Here is a 20732-nt window from a genome sequence, read left to right on the forward strand (position 1 = left end):
ACTAGAAGGCTATTTCGATATTGAAGACAAGAGTCAAAGCAGATCTCAGGGAATCAAGTAGACTTCTCTCTAGTTTTTGCACTGCAAAATAGTCTCGAGTACAGGTATTTGTTCACAGGGAATTGTCTTTTAAAGAAATAATATAACCCAGAGGAAAAACCCATAATAGTATTTAAAAAAAAAAAAAAAAAAAGGAAACAAAAAAAGAACAAGGGAAAAAAAACATCTATTACCGAAGAAGACAGACCACCTTTGGCTTTTCCAAGCTAAAACTGAGAGGAGGAAAACAGGAAATTTCTCCCTCTCCTACTACGAGAATTAAATAAATAGGAAAGAGTTTTCATCTGCTCTTTCCTTCATAGGATCCCTGTGACTTAAATTTGAAAGGATTTACAAAGCCAGCCCTCTGTGCTTCTCAAAGTTAACTAGGCAAAGAAATCTCCTAAGGATCCAATGAAAACGCAGATTCTGACTCAGTAACTGGATTTGGACCTGCATTTCAAACAATCACTCAGAGAAGGCTATTGCTGGTGGTCAGCAGGCTCCATTAAGAGTAGCATGGCTTTAGAGCAGCGATCTCTGAACTTACCTGAACTTGCATTATGCTCAATTAAAAATGCAAGAGCATACACCCCCAGTATATGTGGATTTACTGATGTAGAATGTAATATATTTGCTACCACTTGTTACAAATACTATGGATATTATAACATGCAACCAAAAATAGAAAATTGCAAATGATAATATTTAAAATAAATGTAAATAGAAGTTTTGATATTTTTTTCCTTCACCCGCCCCACCCCATAGGATCGTATATTGTACCCCCAGTACAGGCACCTGGGTCTGGAGACTGCAAGACTAGAGGATAGATATTAGTTACTTGGGGGTTTTTTTGGTCTAAAGTGTGGGTGGTCCCTCCAGGTGAATAGCCTTAAGGCATTTACATAAGCCAGCTGTCAAAGCTTCCAAAACAGGAATTGGTTGAATCTAGTGTGTATTTCTAATGCATAATTTCCTGTAAACTTAATTCTTTTTGAAAACAGCATGGTTACTCATCACAAACTATTTATTAAACCTTGCAAGACATGTCTAAGTTAAAATAATTAGCAACTTTCAAATAAATGCAGATAATCTAGGACAAATCAAATGCTCTTCTAGCTAAGTTGAATTGAAATTATGAAAATTCCTACACAACCAAACTTCTGTTTATCCTTTTGGCTACCTTTCACTTAAATTCTGCGTAATCAAGAATCTCCATTTGCGTACCTGATGTGTACAATAGCTCTAAACTGTCTGAAAGAGACCTGTCAAAATAGAATTATCTACCTTCCCAAACTTCCAAAATTGCTCATTAAAAAAGTGGAAAAAATAAGGCTAAGTGTCTTTCTTGGGCTAATTATAAAACTCGATAGTTATTTTTCCTCTAAAACAAGGACAGTTTTCTTGACAACTACCTCTTCTGCTATCAATTTGCCAATCTTATTGAATTCGTTAAAAAAAAAATTCTAAGCTGTTCTCAAAATCTAGTGTGCCTAAGAATTCCCTATGGAGTTTGTTTAAAATATAGATTCTTGGGTCTTACAGAGACTCTTACAAATCTAAAGGGAATGAAATGAACACTAAGGAGTCCAGAAACAGACCCATAAATGTATGGAAATATATCATAGAAATGGCTTTTTTTAAATAAATAAGGAAATGATTAAATATTTACTTAATGGTGCTAGAACAATCGGTTTTTCCCTATGGATAAAAATAAAAAGGTGCCATTTCAGTCCCGGTAGAAATAGATGGCACATACTTATTAGGATACTTTGGGGAAGGGTTTAATAAAGGGATTATTTACAGAGATGCTAGCAGGAAATAGTGAAACCGCAAAGGATGTCATAACCCAGGTCTAGAAACAGCAGAATTATTACTCCCTCTAGACTCAAGGAGAAAAAGGGTAAGAGAGGGTTACTAGGATTGGAAACTAGAGATGTTATGTAAGGAGGAGGACCTTGACAGTAGAAGTAACTTTTAATCTAGAGGCACAACCAGCCCCAGGCAATACCTCAGGGAAGAAGTATCCATAAATACCCCACCTCACCTTCCTCCTACCCTCTAATTTCCTTTGGTTCCTCAATGCCTGATCTCTGTTGCACAAGATATAAATGAGTATTTCTGAGCCAGAAATGGGTTCAAAATGGAGGAGAATTAATCTGGAGGGACATATACAAGATAACCAACCAAGACTCCTAATGCATACCATATACAAAATTAACTCCAGGTGCATTAAGATTCCTCTTCTTATTCTGCTATTTCTAAAATGCGGGTGTTATTGGTGAATAAAAATTAAAACTTTTATTTATATAATTTGATTATTATTTATATAACTATATAAATTATTGGTGTACATTGGTATAAAATAATATAACTAATTTTAGGAGAATTTTTGTTGTAGTTCAGGGGCACATTTTCTCAGCACAAGTTAAAATACAATCACTGTTCTATGGTTCCAGCTCTTACCAAGATGTTGAACTAGGAGAGTTTCTGGCTGTCTTTCCCAGGAACAACCCCAAAAGGCTCATAGAAGAAAAATCAAGACACATCAAAAACTGTGAAAAATCTCTAGGGTGCATGCTGGTTTGTGGGGCATAGTGGTTTTGTCAGAGGATAAAGCAATAGTTCTGTTGCTCCCTGACCATTGCTTTGGGATGAACTAAAGGTTCTCAAAGTCTGGCTCCAGGCCAGCATTAATAGCATCATCTGGGAACTTGTGACAAATTTAAATTCTTGGGGTCTCTCCCAGACAAACCCAAACAGAACTGAGCGGTTGGAGCTCATAAATCTGTGCTTTTACAAGTCCTCCAAGAGACTCTGGGATAAACAATGCCTCTATCTATACTAGAGTGGTCAGATTCACGAAATAAAAATTACAGTACACCCAGTTAAATTTGAAGTTCAGATGAACAACAAATACTTTTTTTTAGTGTAAATATTCTAGTGAAGTTCAGATTTAACTGCAAAGCCTGCATTTTATTTGGCAACCCTAATCTAATCCTATAAATAGTCAGAATTTTGGTCCAGGTATCTTCTAGAATAAAATCAGACAGCTCAGAAGCACAGTAAGTATGAGGAACTGAGAAAAATAGGTGAATACTAACTGGGCACTAGTCAAAGCATGGTCTTCCAAATGGAGGCAGTCAGCTGAGAATCTGTAAGAAATGCAGATTCTCAGCCCCACCTCAGAAGGACAAAATCAGAAACTGTGGAGTTGTGGCCAAGGAATCTATGGTTTACAATGCTCTCCAGATGACTAAGTTTGAGAAGCATTGTACTAACTAATCTCAGGCAATGAACCCCACCCCTTTCCCTTTCAAATGCCAAGACCCAGACTGCTTCTCCCAGGATCACAAAGAGTGAAGCTTTGGGCTGAGGAATTGTTTGGGGACAAACCATCATTTCTGCGGTATTGTTTTCATTAGAATGAGTAACTCAGACCAGCCCACAGTTACAGGGTCAGGAATTAAGCTCCGTCATATGAAAGGGGAATATGAAAGAATTTGAGGATATATTTGTTAAACTACCCCAGACACTAAACAGTGAAACTTAAAGGACAGAAAAATAATATTAACCAAATCCTTAACTAAAAGAAAGCTAACATGAGTTACTAATATCAAATGAGAATATTAATATCAAATAAAATTGATTAAAAATTATTAGAGATTGATACAGTCACAAATAGAAAATAAAAAGTTAATTCAGCAATAAAAATATCAATATAACAAGCCTAAAGATGCAAACATTTAATAACATTGCTTGAAAATATAGAAAGTAAAAAAAGCAACGGAACTACAGGAAAAATAATTCCTCTACTTTAATAGAAAAATCAAAAATACCTCTCTCGATTATTAATAAGTCAAATAGTGGGGGAAAAATGTGAGTACATATAGGATCTGGAAAACATAATCAAGCAGTATAACTTAATGACCATATTTTAGAGTTCTGCATGCAACTACTGGAGAGTACGCTTTTTTTTTTCATGCATTCAAAAATTGGTTATGTACAAAACCATAAAGAAAGCCTCAACAAATTTCATAAAATAAATATTTTTCAGATATAATCTCTGCCCAAAACACGAATGGGCTAAATGTTAATAACAAAGAGATTTTTTTTTTTTTTTTTTTTTTTTTTTTGCAGTATGCGGGCCTCTCACTGCTGTGGCCTCTCCCGTTGTGGAGCACAGGCTCCGGACGTGCAGGCCCAGTGGCCATGGCTCATGGGCCCAGCCGCTCCGCGGCATGCGGGATCCTCCTGGACCGGGGCACGAACCCGCACCCCCTGCATCGGCAGGCAGACTCTCAACCACTGCGCCACCAGGGAAGCCCCCAAAAAGATATTTTTAAGAATCTTCACTTACTTAGACATTTTTAAATATATGGGTGTACTGTAGAAGAAATTAAGAATAAAAATGTAAACATTTATAATTACATTATGATGAAACAAATATCACAAAATACAACATGTGTTCAGCAAAAATGATGCACCATTTATAGCTTTGAGATCTTACATAATAAAAGAAGAAAACTTCAAAATTAATGAGCTAAGTATTGATCTTAAGAAGTTATCCATAATGTAAATTGGTGCAGCCACTATGGAAAACTGTATGGAGGGTCTTCAAAAAACTGAAAATAGAGTTGCCACACGATCCAGCAATCCACTCCTAGGCATACATCCAGACAAAACTCTAATTTGAAAAGATACATGCACCACTATGCTCATAGCAGCACTATTCACGATAGCCAAGACATGGAAACAACCTAAAGAAGATGTGGTACATATATACAATGGAATATTACTCAGCCATAAAAAAGAATGAAACAATGCCATTTGCAGCAACATGGATGGACCTACAGATTATCATACTAAGTGAAGTAAATCAGAAAGAGAAAGACAAATACCATATATCACTTATATGTGGAATCTAAAATATGACACAAATGAACATATCTATGAAACAAAAATAGACTCACAGACATAGAGAACAGACTTGTGGTTACCAAGGAGGGTTTATCCTGTGATAAACCATAATGAAAAAGAATATGAAAAATAATATATATATGTATAACTGAATCACTGTGCTGTACAGCAGAAATTAACACAACACTGTAAATCAACTGTACTTCAATAATGTTTTTAAATGTTATCCACAGAATATCAGAGTAAGAATAAGAGTAAAAAGAAGAAGAAGGAGAAGAAAGGTAAGAAAAAGAAACAAAGGAAGAAGAAAAGTGAAAGAAGAAGAGGGAGGAAGAAAGGAAGAACACAACAGAAGTAAAGTCAAAAATTAATAAAATAGGGCTTCCCTGGTGGCGCAGTGGTTGAGAGTCTGCCTGGTGATGCAGGGGACATGGGTTTGTGCCCCGGTCCGGGAAGATCCCACATGCCGCGGAGTGGCTGGGCCCGTGAGCCATGGCCGCTGAGCCTGCGCGTCCGGAGCCTGTGCTCCGCAACGGGAGAGGCCACAACAGTGAGAGGCCCGTGTACCGCAAAAAAAAAAAAAAAAAAAAAAAATTAATAAAATAGAAAGCAAAATACAATGGCAGTGGAAAAAAAGAACACGAGTTGGTTCTTTGAAAAAATTAAAGTAGACAAAAATCTGGCAAAATAATCAAGAAATAAAGAAGACAAAAATAACATTAAAATGATATAAAAAGTGAAATGTATGTAGAAACTCAAAAGAAGATCAAAAGGTTGATATTCTTTAATATTACAAAATTTAATATTACAAAAATTAAAAGAGTAGACAAATTCTTGGGAAAATATAACATCAGAATTGAGTAAGAATGAAATAAAAAATTTGATTAATTCTATAACTATTAAGAATTATAGCAGTAAAGAAACACTAAGCCAAGATGGATCTAGTATTGATTTTTATCAATCTTCTAAGGTGAGAAAAAGAAATATCATCCACCATGACCAAGTTGGGTTTATTCTGGATAAGCAAAGGTAATTTTATATTTAAAAATCTGTAATTGAAGTTTACTACATTATTAGATTGAAAAAGGAACATTATTTTAATAGATGCAAATAAAGGATTTGATAAAATCTAACATTCAGAATAAAAATATATGGGTAAAGTTAATTATAAATGGAGAGATATTATAAACATTCCTTTCACAATAGGAAAGGTGACAAGGGGATCCACTATCACCACTTCTAATCAATATTTTAACAGAAGTACTAGCCAGTCCAGTAAGATTTAAGATACATGAAAGGAAAAAAGTAGACTCATATGTTTTGGAAAGGAGAAAGCAAAAGTGTCATCACTGGAACATAACTGTTTACATGGAAGAACTAAAATAAAAGAAAATGTTTTAGAAATAATAGGATAATTTAGCAAGATGACTACATTAATTTATAAAAGGCAGCTCCTTAAATAACATAGAAATAGCAAGGAATATAAAATATCAATAAATAAGCAATATTAAAATTCAGATTTTATTTATCAAAAGACCCATTCCAGACACTGGAAAAGTAAGTTACAATCTGGGAAAGCATCTTTGCAAAATGGAAAATCAAAAGACTGCTATTGAAAATATTTTTTAAAAGCTCAAAAATTAACTAGAAAAACACCAACAAACTAATTTTAAAAAGTCAGGTAGTAGGGAGCAAGAACAGGCATTTCACGGAAGAGTAAACACAAACGACCAATAAATCTGTAAAGAAATGTTCAGCATAATTATTGATCAGGAAAGTGTCAGTAATGACCACAATGGCATGATACTTTATATGATTTAATGGACAAAAATTTAAAATCTGACAATATCAAGTATTGGAGACAAGCACATGGATAAAATATACCTTGCTGGAGGGGGTGTAGGCTGAGCACCTACTGTGGAGCATGGTTTGGTATTCCTGGCTAAAGTTGGACATCATCTGTGCTATGGCCTGACAATTCCTCTCCTAAGTGTATACAAGAGAAAACTTTGCACCTGAACATGGGAGAAATTGTCCAGCATGTTCATAGCAGCATTGTTCACATTATCAGAAGATTGGAAACCGTCTAAACCCTCACCAGCAGGAGAGTGCATGACTAAAGTAAATGCAGATAACAAAATATTACAGTAATAATAACTGACTGCCAATAAATACAATGAGATTTCTAAAACATATTTACTGAGTTCCATAAATAGAAGGTAGAATTTTCGATAAATTAGGGCTAAAGTATGAGCTTGAGGAAAAACCCAGTTCAGATTCATTTGGTTACATCTTGCAGAGGTCTGAAATATTCAATAATTTGTGGCATTGTTTTCATCCCTTCCTCTTAGCTGGGCAGGCCCCTTTTACAGCTCTGGTCTTTCACCCCTGGTATGACCCAAGTCTACCATTCATGCTAGGGATGAAGTCTTACTTTACTTTTACTATCCAAGAAAAATTTAGAGACCTGAAAATAGTCCTTGGCCTTAGCATCTTTAGGTAGTTGCAAAAACTCTCTGAGCCATAGTTTCTTCATCTGAAAACAGGATAATAACATCTGTCACAGGTCACCTGGGGTGTTTGTACAAGACCACTCAAGCAAAGAGCTCAGTACTGATCCTGAAGCACTTGCCACTCACGGATGCTAGTTTCTTTTCCTCACTATTATTTCCTCACTGCATAGTTTAGGTCAAGTTTGAGGTCACACAGTCCACAAAAGACCACACTCACTTCTACAACCAATTGTAAGTTAGGGATGGTGGTTCCCAAAACCACCCTCAGGTTCAATAGTTTGCTAGACCGACTCCTAGAACTCACTGAAAGCTGTTGTACATACATATGGCTATAAATACTTTCAAAGTGAAAGACAGATTAAAATCAGCCAAGGGAAGAGACCTATAGAGCAGCATCTAGGAGGTCTCCAAACATGGAACTTCCAGTCATTCTCTCCCTGTGGATTCTGCACAGCAATAACCCCTCCCACAAACAATGTGTGACACATGCATGGAGTATCACCAACCAGGGACATGCACCTGAGCCTCAGTTTCCAGAGTTTGCATTGGGGCTCCATCAAGAGGCATGATTGACTGCACATACAGTTCATCTCCAGCTCTATTGTGACTGGGCAACCCAAAACCCCCAACTTAAGTCGTGTTGTTACCACCTGTCTTGGTCCAAAGTCCCCACCCAAAATCACCTTGTTAAGACTATCCAGTGCGATCCAAGGTTCCAGGTATGTCATTCTAAGGGCTTAAAGTTTGCCTTCAAGAAGACAAAGGCCAGAATTCTTTTGGGACAAGGTAAATTATTTACTAAACAAATTGAGTATTCCATGTCCACCTATTTGTTCCTTATACAAACTCCCAAATTTCACAGCCATCTTCCTCATCAATTCAAAGTCCCATCTCAACTACTCTGGAAAATTCTTTTTTCTTGGTACCTTCTCCTTGGCCTTTGACATAGACTCATCAGCAAGCTGAATACAGGAACGTTTAATATATACTAAAGAATTTGTTGTGTCATTCTCTATGTTTCTCCGAAATGACCTTTTACCAGGGCTTCCCTGGTGGCACAGTGGTTGAGAGTTCACCCTCTGATGCAGGGGACGCGGGTTCGTGCCCCGGTCTGGGAGGATCCCACATGCTGCGGAGCGACTGGGCCTGTGGGCCATGGCTGCTGGGCCTGTGCGTCCAGAGCCTGTGCTCCGCAGCAGGAGAGGCCACAACAGTGAGAGGCCTGTGTACTGCCAAAAAAAACAAAAAAAACAAAAACCAAAGTGACCTTTTGCCTCAATTCTACAGCAATATGGTATAGTAGTTCAAGATGGCCTTTGGAGTCAAAAGTCTAGGCCCTGACACTGACTAGCTGTGTGATCTTTGGAAGGTTAATTAACCTCTCTGTGCCTCATTTTCCTTATCTGCAAAGCAGAAACAAATCTATTAGTACCTATCTCATGGAATTGTGAAGATGAAATGACTTGATAGATATAAAGCTCTCAGATCAGTGTCTGGTATACTGTTAAATAATGTTTACTGTGCTTTTTTATTAATATTTATTTTTCACCATGCTTATATATCCCACTTGACATTCCTCTGCCTGTAAACTTTAATTTTCATTAATATATTCATTCAACAAATACTTATGACTGTCTACCATATTGCAGGCACTATCTTAAATTTTTAGAGTAGAACAGAATAGTCACTGATTTTATTCAGCTATGAAGAAAATAAGATAATGGAATAAGAGTATGAAGAACTTTAGAGAACTTTGGTTTGGCTGGATGTTTAGGGATTTAAAAATAAGAAGTCTGCTTGTTAGGTCTGAGCTAAAAGTCAGAAGTTTCTTCCATTAGGTATGGAATGTTATTGTACATTGTGCCTTTAGCCCTTAATAGTACAGCTCTAACTGTATCTATTATTGAAGTATCAAGAGTATTTATGAAAATCACTATTTTTTAAAAGCAGTAGAGCTTAAGGTCTTAAAATTTTTTTCCTAAGGATTAAAAATGATGTTCACAGAGAAAAAAAGAAGTTTGGTGTATAGGTGACAAAGAATTTTGGAAGTAACATAAGTGTTCATTGATAGACAAATAGATAAAGAAGATGTGGTATACATATACAGTAGAATATTACTCAGCCATAAAAAAGAATGAGATCTTGCCATTTGCAGACAACATGGATAGACCTAAAAGGTCTATGCTAAGTGAAATAGGGTAGACAGAGAAAGGCAAACACCAAATTATTTCACTTATATGTGGCATCGAAAAAAAAACGGAACAAAACAGAGACAGACTCATAGATACAAAGAACAAACAGGTGGTTGTCAGAGGGGAGGGGCGTGGGGGAGGGGGGAATAGGTGAAGGGGAAATAGGTGAACAGTACAAACTTAAAGTTATAAAATAAACAAGTCTCAAGGATATAAAGTACAGCATTAGGAATATAATAAATAGTATTGTAATAACTTTTGTATGGTGACAGATGGTGACTAGACTTATCATAGTAATTATTTCATAATATATAAAAATATCAAATCACTATGTTGTACACCTGAAACTGACATAATATTGTAAGTCAATTATACCTCAACTTAAAAAATAATTTTAGGTAACAATTTTATGAAAAGGAATCTCAGAATGGACCTTGAGTGAGAGCTTGCTTTTCAGGTGAATACTCACCAAAAGTCCCTTGCAGCAGAGAAGAGCTTTAGTAATCGGTGAACAAAATGGTCTACACATGGATAACATTCTCTTTTCATCAGCAACCCCCGGGCTTCCTCGATAAGTTTATGGTAGCAGGCATGGAGATTATACAAGTGCTCAACAGCATGGACTTCTCTTCTCCAACAATTTCTTGGCTACTGCTAAGAATGAATGCCTAATTTTCCAGTTGCATGACCAGCTCTGAGCTCTGTTATCATAACAGGGGAAGCACCCAGCCTCCCAGGCTGATTACACTGGGCATCTTTCATTATGGGGGTGGGGGCTATGAGTGATTTGTGCTCCCTGGGACAGATATCTAACCTGGACTTAGATTTGTCTTCAATACCTGACATGTTTCTGTGGGCAGTATAAGCTGTGACTGAGTACAAACACTATTCAACAACACTACCTGATGGAGAAACTGATTTTACAGCAAAAGAATTAGGGCAATGGGCTTATACTCCTGGAATTCAGGGGTCCTACAATGATCACACATGACCGAGAAAAAGTTGGCCTTATGGAAAGTAAAATAATATATTAATGACTGAGAACGCTACTAAAACTTTCAAATGTTTGGATCCTTTTCAATATTCCAATCTTAGCTCAAAATGTCATCCAGAGTAGCCATCCCTGATCATACTAACTATATTGGAAGGGAAAAAGAAGAAAAGGGAAAAGAAATGTAAATGTTTGATTCCCTCACCTTTTTATTCAAGGATATCTATAATAGCAAGTAATAAGGTGTAAGAATACTTAAGGGCATAATGGTAAATACCAGAGGAAAAAAAGAAAAATAAAATAATTAACTAAAATAGAGTGTAAGAAGAAGGGAAAGGAGGGTTGATGGAAGTTAACTTTTTTCATCATGACTTCTGAGAATCAGTATCTGAAGAAATAGGAGAGTGGGAGATTTTGTAAAGTTATTTTCTGAAATTTATATATTTTACATACCTTCTAACTTTAATGTATAAAATCATAGTGCATATATTGAAACATATTAATTACTAAATAACATTAATTCATAATTTAAATTAGGTTAATATAGTAAATAAAATGTATTTTATGTAAATATAAAATATATGAAAATAACGAAGTAAAATCAAATACATTAATTTAATAAAAATGACACGACAGCTCCTTTTTATCCGTGAGCTACTGTTCAGATTCCATAACATGGCACACCCTGTACTCTCTCACATACTTTTCCAGACTACTCTCCCACTGCTGTATATCTTATAGTCTATGCTTCTTCAGTTGGACTAGCCACACATTTCCCAAAAGGGCAATTGTTTCATGACTTTTGTGCATGTCGTCATGCTATCCCATCTACCTCAAAGACTTCCTTTTCCCACTTTTGTGCCTCTCCTCCACTGGAATGTCCTTAGAAGCTCTTTTTGAAAGCTTTCTTTTAAAGCTTAGTGATGCCTCTAGGTTAGACTGCTTCCTCTTTTATGCAGTTTTATTTAACATACAGGTTATGGTTTTATAGTTACTTTTTGGTCCTTCTGTTTTCCCCTACTCAGTTGAATATTCCTGCATGGTAAAGACAGGTTTTATACAAACCTTTCATTTCCAAAACTTAGTACAGTCAAAACAAGTAATGAATAATCTAGAAGAGTGTTTATTATATATTTTCTTCATTATTAAAATTTTATGTGAATAAAAATACTTATTTATAAGCAAAATCACACACACATCATGTAGATAGAAATAGATGATACAGATATACATAGACACATATACATGCAAGACTTTAAGATCCTTGAAGGAAGACAATGTTTTTATCCTTGTTTATGTACTCTGCAACATTTTGTACAGTATTTAACATGGAGTTGAAATTCAGTAACTACTTGTTGGAAGAATGAATTCATTTCATTCATGGTCTTTGGAAAGAAAATAAAATTCTAATAACTTTAGCAATTATTTTGCTGATTTTATATGAAGAAGGCTTTTCATTCACTCAGTAATACTACATTCTTCTCTAAAAGGTAAGTTGTTTTGCTCAAAAGGAGAGCCTGACATAGTCCATAGGAAGTTTCTTTTGTTTTAGATATACAGATATATACATAAATAAGATATATGTATTTATATGTATATAAATACATATACCTTCTGGTATTCTAATGCCCTATACTTACATTATTAGTCTAATTACTTTAAAACCTCCAATAACACATCATTTGGTCAGATCAACCAACTCATGTTCATGTAAGAATCAGTTATTCTTTAGTGCCTCTTACAAAAAGGACTCTTATAAAAGGCAAAAGTTCACAATTACCCTCTAGTTAATCTACGATATTTCTTAAATTGAAAAAAGGTTGATTTCAAAGAGTTCATCATCTCAACCAGATCAGTATATCTTGAAATTTTGGGGGTTTTGTTTTGTTTTCCCCCAAATTGGATAGACTACCCATCTTGGTGTCCCACCTTCCCATTCCATGCTTTATTAAGAATTCCTCTGTTAGCACTAACTCCATCTGTTTCTTTTCCCCTTCCTACTTCTTTTTGTAGAGGCAGGCTTTGAACAATATGCAGTCATCCCTTTCGTTGCATCCTTTGTTCTCTCCTTCTGTTACTGATTTCCACTTGGCCTGCATACAAAGGAGCAGCCCTTCATAAAGTTATATTAGATGTTTCTTGATAGTATTATCCTAGTTAAAGAGGGTGTTTCAGAAGCTGAGAGGTTATTCAATAATTCTACTAATTTTTATAAAGGGAGCTCTACGGAAGTGTTTATGGTGATTTGCAGATGGCTGCATAGAAACTGTACCTCATGACCTGAGTAGTCCCACCAGTCAACATAACCTTCCTTGCTGTTATATCTCAGTGCAGCACAAGAAATAGGTCAACACAGTTCACTATGTTCAGTATATAAACTGCCAACACCTCAAGAAATGGCCTTTTAAACAAATGTGATTCCAAAGCTAGATATTGTGAATTCTTAATTGGTCTTATAAAAGGTAAATGATGGGGCTTCCCTGGTGGCACAGTGGTTGAGAGTCCGCCTGCCGAAGCAGGGGACACGGGTTCGTGACCCGGTCCGGGAAGATCCCACATGCCGCGGAGCGGCTAGGCCCGTGAGTCATGGTCAATGAGCCTGCGTGTCCGGAGCCTGTGCTCTGCAATGGGAGAGGCCACAACAGTGAGAGGCCCGCGTACCAAAAAAAAAAAAAAAAAGGTAAATGATGAGTTCCTCCTTGTTTTTCACACCTGCATTGATTTTGTGTCTTAAAGCAAAACAGAATCTGTTTGCAAAGTCTGTTCGGTTTGGGCTCTGTCTTTTATCTTTCTCTGTTTATTTCAAGTGAAAGGGGAAGTGTCTGAATAGGACACAAGCTCTAATATCATATGATCAAGATAAAAGCAGTCTTCTTTGTCATCCTAGATACCTTCATCAGCCACATGATTCAAGTTGTTACTGTGGACTCCTGTTCTCCATATTCACCATCCGTGCTGTAAGGATGTTCTCACACCCCTCAGTTCATGGCAGTACTGAGGGCAACCTACTAAAGTAACTCTTTTATTATTTCTTGGGCTCCTGATGAGCTTAAGCTATAAGGAGGTAAACTAAACTCCAAGCCAAAAAACCCAAACTTCAGTGTCTCTGCTGATCTTGTCCACAGTCTACACTTTATAGTTTTAATCACAAATGAGAAATGAAACACACAACAGGAGAAATGAGCATGGATTCTAAGGGTGCACTTGCAGAGAGAAGAAACTTCGAAACAAAAATGGACTTTGTAAAGAGAACTTTAAAAATCTGGCAAACCAAATAAATTTAAACACTTCTTGGCTCACTAGAGCAAATGCTAAGGCTATCAAAATGAGAAAAGAATCTGCTAAGCTTAAACTGACAATGTGGTTTCCCCTCTTCATCTCCCTGTTCACGAAGAACATTGACAAGATAGGCAAGTCTTTGGCAAGAAATTCAAAAGAGGGAAAAGTAAAGAGTCTTTAATGATCACATAGCTGGATTTTTAAAAGGAATTGAGAATGGATTTAGGTTTCATCTCCGGTGACATCTTATTCATTTTGAAAATGTAATCACTCTAGTAGGTTCAATATTTTTCATTTACTTGCCCAGGATATTGTCCAAAGAATCCATGAAAGACATCCTGGAAGGTATTTATGATGTAATTGCCTATCTGGTTATTGGTCTAAGATTTGAAGATGTGGTCCAAAGCTGAAAGTTAGCTGAGCTTAGAGAAGCAAAAACAAATGGGAACACATTCATTCATTCATTCATGTGGGGAACACATGAACAAAGCCAAAACCTTCAGAAAGAATGAGGACCATTAAATTGCAATACTTCTCTCACTCTCTTCTTTTGAGTGGAAAAGTCCTTTGGCTTAATTCTAATAAGGCTCACCATTGATGACTAGATTGTACCATGCACAATAAGATTTGTCTTATTGACCGTAGGACAGGAAACAACGGATATCTCACTGAGACCATATCACTGTTATTCTTTTTTTCTCTAGAAATTGTGTGTATGAGTATATATATAGTAACTGTAGCAAACAACACACAGGAAAATCCCAAACATATAGGTTTATTTCTCATGAAAGTGCTTTCCTTTCAAGTTTAATTCAGTGTGAAAGCCATTTCTGCAAAACCTAGTTAATATTAACCTAAACTCAATCCTAATATTAGCTAAAGATAAGGGAGGAGATAATAGTGTTTGAATTTTTTTTCCCTGAATTTTACAATATGAGTGAAAGCACTAGAGCCAGCATATTCCCTTTAAGATCAATGACCCTGGCAAAGCTAATCACCACAACCCTCTCACTTTAAATTTAAAAAGACTTTGGTAACTGGAAGGACCTATGATTAACTGGCTGGAAAGATTAACCATGATAAAAGTGGTCTGGTGCTTCCAGGTTTGCCCTAAGCTACCTATTTGTCATTTGAAGAATATACTCTATGCGCCTATAAGCTGCATTACAAAGGGCTGGGAAATTCTTTCATAGATATTAGTTGTGGTGTAAGTGTAGGGAAGGATATTTCAGATCCTAATGAGCTTGTGCTTCTGGGGAAAATGTAGGGTGTTAGCAGGACCCTGGCTACTCAGTTGCCATGGGCCGGTCCAGGTAACCTTGTCTCATTTCTTTTCAAACCATCATCCAGATCTCCCATTGAAGATGGAGTCATCTTTGGCTTCTCCATCTAAGATCCACACTATGTTTACTAAAATGAAAATTAACATAAATTGAAACTTTTTTTTGTTTTGTTTGTTTTTTGCTATTTACATTTTGCCTATCCCTGTTTGTGACTGTCATTCTGTCCTCAGTCCCGGAATGTGTTTCTTATGCGACTGGGAACTCTCATCATCATAATACAATTCCTAGGCACACGTGAACTTTTTTCTGGCTTTCCTTTAATCCACCTCTTCCCGATCTCATAAGTCTAAATTTACTTATCACTTGTGTTAGAATAACAAATACATCGCACAAGCCAAGAGGTAATTAGCATATTTTCTGAAGTTATGTGATGTTGAATGGAAAATTCTGCTAGTGCACATGTAAATAGATATAACTATTCAGACCCATGAAGCTGTTTATACACTTTGTCTCAGAAATAGCATTTCTGGGAATTTATCCTTAAAAAATATAATTCAGCAGATGTGACAACAAACAAAAACAAATACAGCATTTATTTATTTATTTATTTGCAATTCTAATATTTTAATGTCTCTCTGTTTTCACAGTTTTCAGGCAATGAAAGCATTTTAGGAAATATAAAAGACTGGCAAGCTGTCTGAGCCTTAAAACTAAGAGATTTTGAGCCAGTTGGTCTCCTTGTAAGTTTAGAAACCATATCAGTTAAAACTAGGTTTTACAGAAAATGGCAGAAACATCAAGGCAATAATAAGTTAAACAAAATGGGTAGAAATTAATTCTCCCCAATGTAAAAGTAGGTAAATACAGATAACCCAATGTGGACAAGACATATCCATGACCACTGGGTGACAGCTCCTTTTTTTTTTTTTTTTTAACATCTTTATTGGAGTATACTTGCTTTACAATGTTGTTGTTAGTTTCTGCTGTATAACAAAGTGAGTCAGCTATATGTATACATATATCCCCATATCTCTCCCTCTTGCATATCCCTCCCACACTCCCTATCCCACCCCTCTAGCACGGAGCTGATTTCCCTGTGCTATGCAGCTGCTTCCCACTAGCTATCTATATTACATTTGGTAGTGTATATATGTCAATGTCATTCTCTCACTTTGTCCCAGCTTATTGTTCCCCCTCCCCGTGTCCTCAAGTCCATTCTCTAGGTCTGCGTCTTTATTCCTGTCCTGTCCCTAGGTTTTTCAGAACCATTTTGTTTTTTCTTAGATTCCATATATATGTGTTAGCATACAGTATTTGTTTTTCTCTTTCTGACTTACTTCACTCTGTATGACAGACTCTAGGTCCATCCACCTCACTACAAATAACTCAATTTCGTTTCTTTTTATGGCTGAGTAATATTCCATTATATATATGTGCACTGACGATGGATGCTTAGGTTGCTTCCATGTCCTGGCTATTGTAAATAGAGCTGCAGTGAACATTGTGATACATGACTCTTTTTGAATTATGGTTATCTCAGGATATACACCCAGTATTGGGATTGCTGGGTCATATGGTAGTTCTAGTTTTAGTTTTTTAAGGAACCTCCACACTGTTCTCCATAGTGGCTGTATCAACTTACATTCCCACCAGCAGTGCAAGAGGGTTCCCTTTTCTCCACACCCTCTCCAGCATTTACTGTTCGTAGATTTTTTGATGATGGGCATTCTGACAGGTGTGAGGTGATACCTCACTGTAGTTTTGACTTGCATTTCTCTAAAGATTAGTGATGTTGAGCATCCTTTCATGTGTTTGTTGGCAATCTGTATATCTTCTTTGAAGAAATGTCTATTTAGGTCTTCTGCCTATTTTTGGATTGGGTTGTTTGTTTTTTTGCTATTGAGCCTCATGAGCTGCTTGTATATTTTAGAGATTAATCCTTTGCCAGTTCCTTTGTTTGCAAATATTTTCTCCCTGTCTGAGGGTTGTCTTTCTGCCTTGTTTATGGTTTCCTTTGCTGTGCAAAAGATTTTAAGTTTTATTAGGTCCCATTTGTTTATTTTTGTTTTTATTTTCATTTCTCTAGGAGGTGGGTCAAAAAGGATCTTGCTGTGATTTATCTCATAGAGTGTTCTGCCTATGTTTTCCTCTAAGAGTTTTATACTGTCTGGTCTTACATGCAGGTCTTTGATCCGTTTTGAGTTTATTTTTGTGTATGGTGTTAGGAAGTGTTCTAATTTCATTCCTTTACATGTAGCTGTCCAGTTTTCCCAGCACCACTTATTGAAGAGGCTATCTTTTCTCCACTGTATATTCTTGCCTCCTTTATCAAAGATATGGTGACTATATGTGCGTGGATTTATCTCTGGGCTTTCTCTCCTGTTCCATTGTTCTACATTTCTGTTTTTGTGCCAGTACCATAATGTCTTTATTACGGTAGCTTTGTAGTCTAGTCTGAAGTCAGGGAGCCTAATTCCTCCAGCTCCATATTTCTTTCTCAAGATAGCTTTACTTTTGGGGGTCTTTTTTCTTTCCATACAAATTGTGAGACTTTTTGTTCTAGTTCTATGAAAAATGTCACTGGTAGTTTGACAGCGACTGCATTGAATCTGTAGATTGCTTTGGGTAGTAGAGTCATTTTCACTATGTTGATTCTTCCAAACCAAGAACATGGTATATCTCTCCATCTGTTTGTATCATCTTTAATTTATTTCATCAGTGACATAGTTTTCTGCATACAGGTCTTTTGTCTCCTTAGGTAGGTTTATTCCTAGGTATTTTATTCTTTTTGTTGCAATGGTAAATGGGAGTATTTCCTTAATTTCTTTTTCAGATTTTTCATCACTAGTGTATAGGAATGCAAGAGATTTCTGTGCATTAATTTTGTATCCTGCTGCTTTACCAAATTCATTGATTAGCTCTAGTAGTTTTCTGGTAGCATCTTTAGGAGTCTCTATGTATAGTATCATGTCATGTGCAAACAGTGACAGTTTTACTTCTTCTTTTCCAATTGGGATTCTTTTTATTTCTTTTTATTCTCTGACTGCTGTGGCTAAAACTTCCAAAACTATGTTGAATAATAGCAGTGAGAGTGGACAACCTTGTCTTTTTCCTGATCTTAATGGAAATGGTTTCACTTTTTCACCATTGAGAATGAAGTTGGCTGTGGGGTTGTCATATATGGCCTTCATTATGTTGAGATAAGTTCCCTCTATGCCTACTTTCTGGAGGGTTTTAATCATAAATAGGTGTTGAATTTTGTTGAAAGCTTTTTCTGCATCTATTGAGATTATCTTCTTTTTTTTTTTTTTTTGTGGTACGCGGGCCTCTCACTGTTGTGGCCTCTCCCGTTGCAGAGCACAGGCTCCAGATGCACAGGCTCAATGGCCATGGTTCACGGGCCCAGCCGCTCCACGGCATGTGGGATCTTCCCGGACTGGGGCACGAACCCGTGTCCCCTGCATTGGCAGGCTGACTCTCAACCACTGCACCACCAGGGAAGCCCTCATTGTAGTTTTGATTTGAATTTCTCTAATAATTAGAGATGTTGAACATCTTTTCAGGTGCCTCTTGGCCATCTGTATGTCTTCAGGCGGAAGGGTGGGGGAGGGATAGATTGGGAGTTTGGGATTGATATGTACACACTGCTATATTTAAAATCATTAACAAACAAGGACTTACTGTAAAAGATAAATAAAACATTTTGTGAGTGTGGTTACATAAAATTAAAGAATTTAAAAAATATTTATCTTTGTATTAGCAGTACAAAAAGAAGCATAGACATTTACTTCATTTCTGTGGTATCCCTACTAAAACACTTAGCTTGAGTCTAGTCATGACAAAAGATCTAGATATACCCAAGTGAAGGACACTTTTTAAATGGGTACTAAACGTACTATTGCATGATCCTGGATTAGATCCTAAACACCAAGAAAAACAAAAATAGTTATAAGAACAATATTGGGACATTTGACAGAATTTGAATATGGGTTATAGATTAGGTAATAGTAATAGGCAATGTGAATTTTTCTGATTTTGGTCATTGTACTGTGGCTATATAAGAAAGCATTCTTTTTCTAGGGAAATACCAAAGTATTTACAGTAAACAAGCAAACCATCTTTAATTTACCCTCAAAGGTTTAGGTGAAACAATTTATGTGTGTATTCTTATGGACAGTGTAAAATGAAATTCCTAGTGCAGATTTACGCTTTAATAACTTTAAGGAGTGATAAATGGAATATTTATAAATGGAATGGAATATTGATAAATGGAATATTTCCTGGCATATCAATAAACAAAGGATGTCATAGTCACCAATGATTGCAGCCCTCCAATGTGAGCTGGTGAGCCCTGAGGAAACTCAGGGCTGAAAAGAATACCTGCCGTTTAGCAGCCATCAGACTGCAGCCACTCCCTGCGGTGAGCTCTGAGGAAACTCAGGTTGTGAAAATACAGGCCCCAGATAGCTGAGGTGCATATCAAAGGAATGATTTCAGTGAGCCCAAACTCTTGCATCTTCCCATACATAGAAAAGCGCTAAATTCCTTAACTTGAGATACCTGATTTTCTTTAATTAACAATAATCTTTTGATGTTCCCAATTACCTGTCCTTTGTTGCAAAGCCTCTATATCCTGGCTCTTCCCCTCGCTTCCTCAGAGCAGTTCCTCAGTTATCTGAAATGGTGTCTCTGGGCTGCAGACCTCATTTTGCCCCCAAAAAAACATAACTCGCACCTCTCACGCTGTGCATATGTTTTTTTTAAGTCAACAGGTATGGTGACCACAAATAAGGGACCCAGAGTGGACTTCTCTCCTTCACCTGAACTCTACAAGGAACCGGAGCCTTGGTACCAGCAGAAGCCTCTTGCACTCATCCACCTCCTCAGAGAGGACAGATGAATTTGGGTAAGTCTCTCTGGGTTCTTGGATCTCCCATGTTGGTTGATGATCCTGAGATTTATTTGGCGGTGTAGCAGGTACCTGCCTCCTCCCAGCTGAAAGATACTGGAAGGGACCCTGGTTGAAAGATACCAGGGAAATACACACCCAGGTGAAAGATACTGGTGGGGGCCCGGTTTTTAGGATACCAGGATTTGCTCAGTTGCAGGAGACTGAGTGGCTTGTGCTGAGTGGTTAGGTAAGAGGCTGATCTGATGCTTTTCTTCAATTTGGCTGCCTTAATAGAATTTGTCGCTATAAAAATGAAGGTATTACATGAGAGTGTTGCTCTGAAGAAAACGGACAAGACTCTCCTCCTGGCCGGTCACGGCTCTCTCAGACGACTGAGAAATTTACGGGAGTGGCGGAGGCAGAGTCCTCATACCGTACAGTGGTCCCATAGGGAAGCCCACTCGTTAATTAAAACACTTGCTTGTCCAGCTGTCGCGGATAACTGGCCATTCAGCAATCCAAGCACCGCGGTGGTCTTAGACTACCGAAGGGAGAAACTGAGTCATGTAAGAGGGCTGAAACGACTCTGGGGTGACACCTAGAGGAGTGAAGCTCACAAGCAGC

The sequence above is a fragment of the Mesoplodon densirostris genome, chromosome 4 (genome assembly GCF_025265405.1).
Source record: "Mesoplodon densirostris isolate mMesDen1 chromosome 4, mMesDen1 primary haplotype, whole genome shotgun sequence".
NCBI lineage: Eukaryota > Metazoa > Chordata > Mammalia > Artiodactyla > Ziphiidae > Mesoplodon > Mesoplodon densirostris.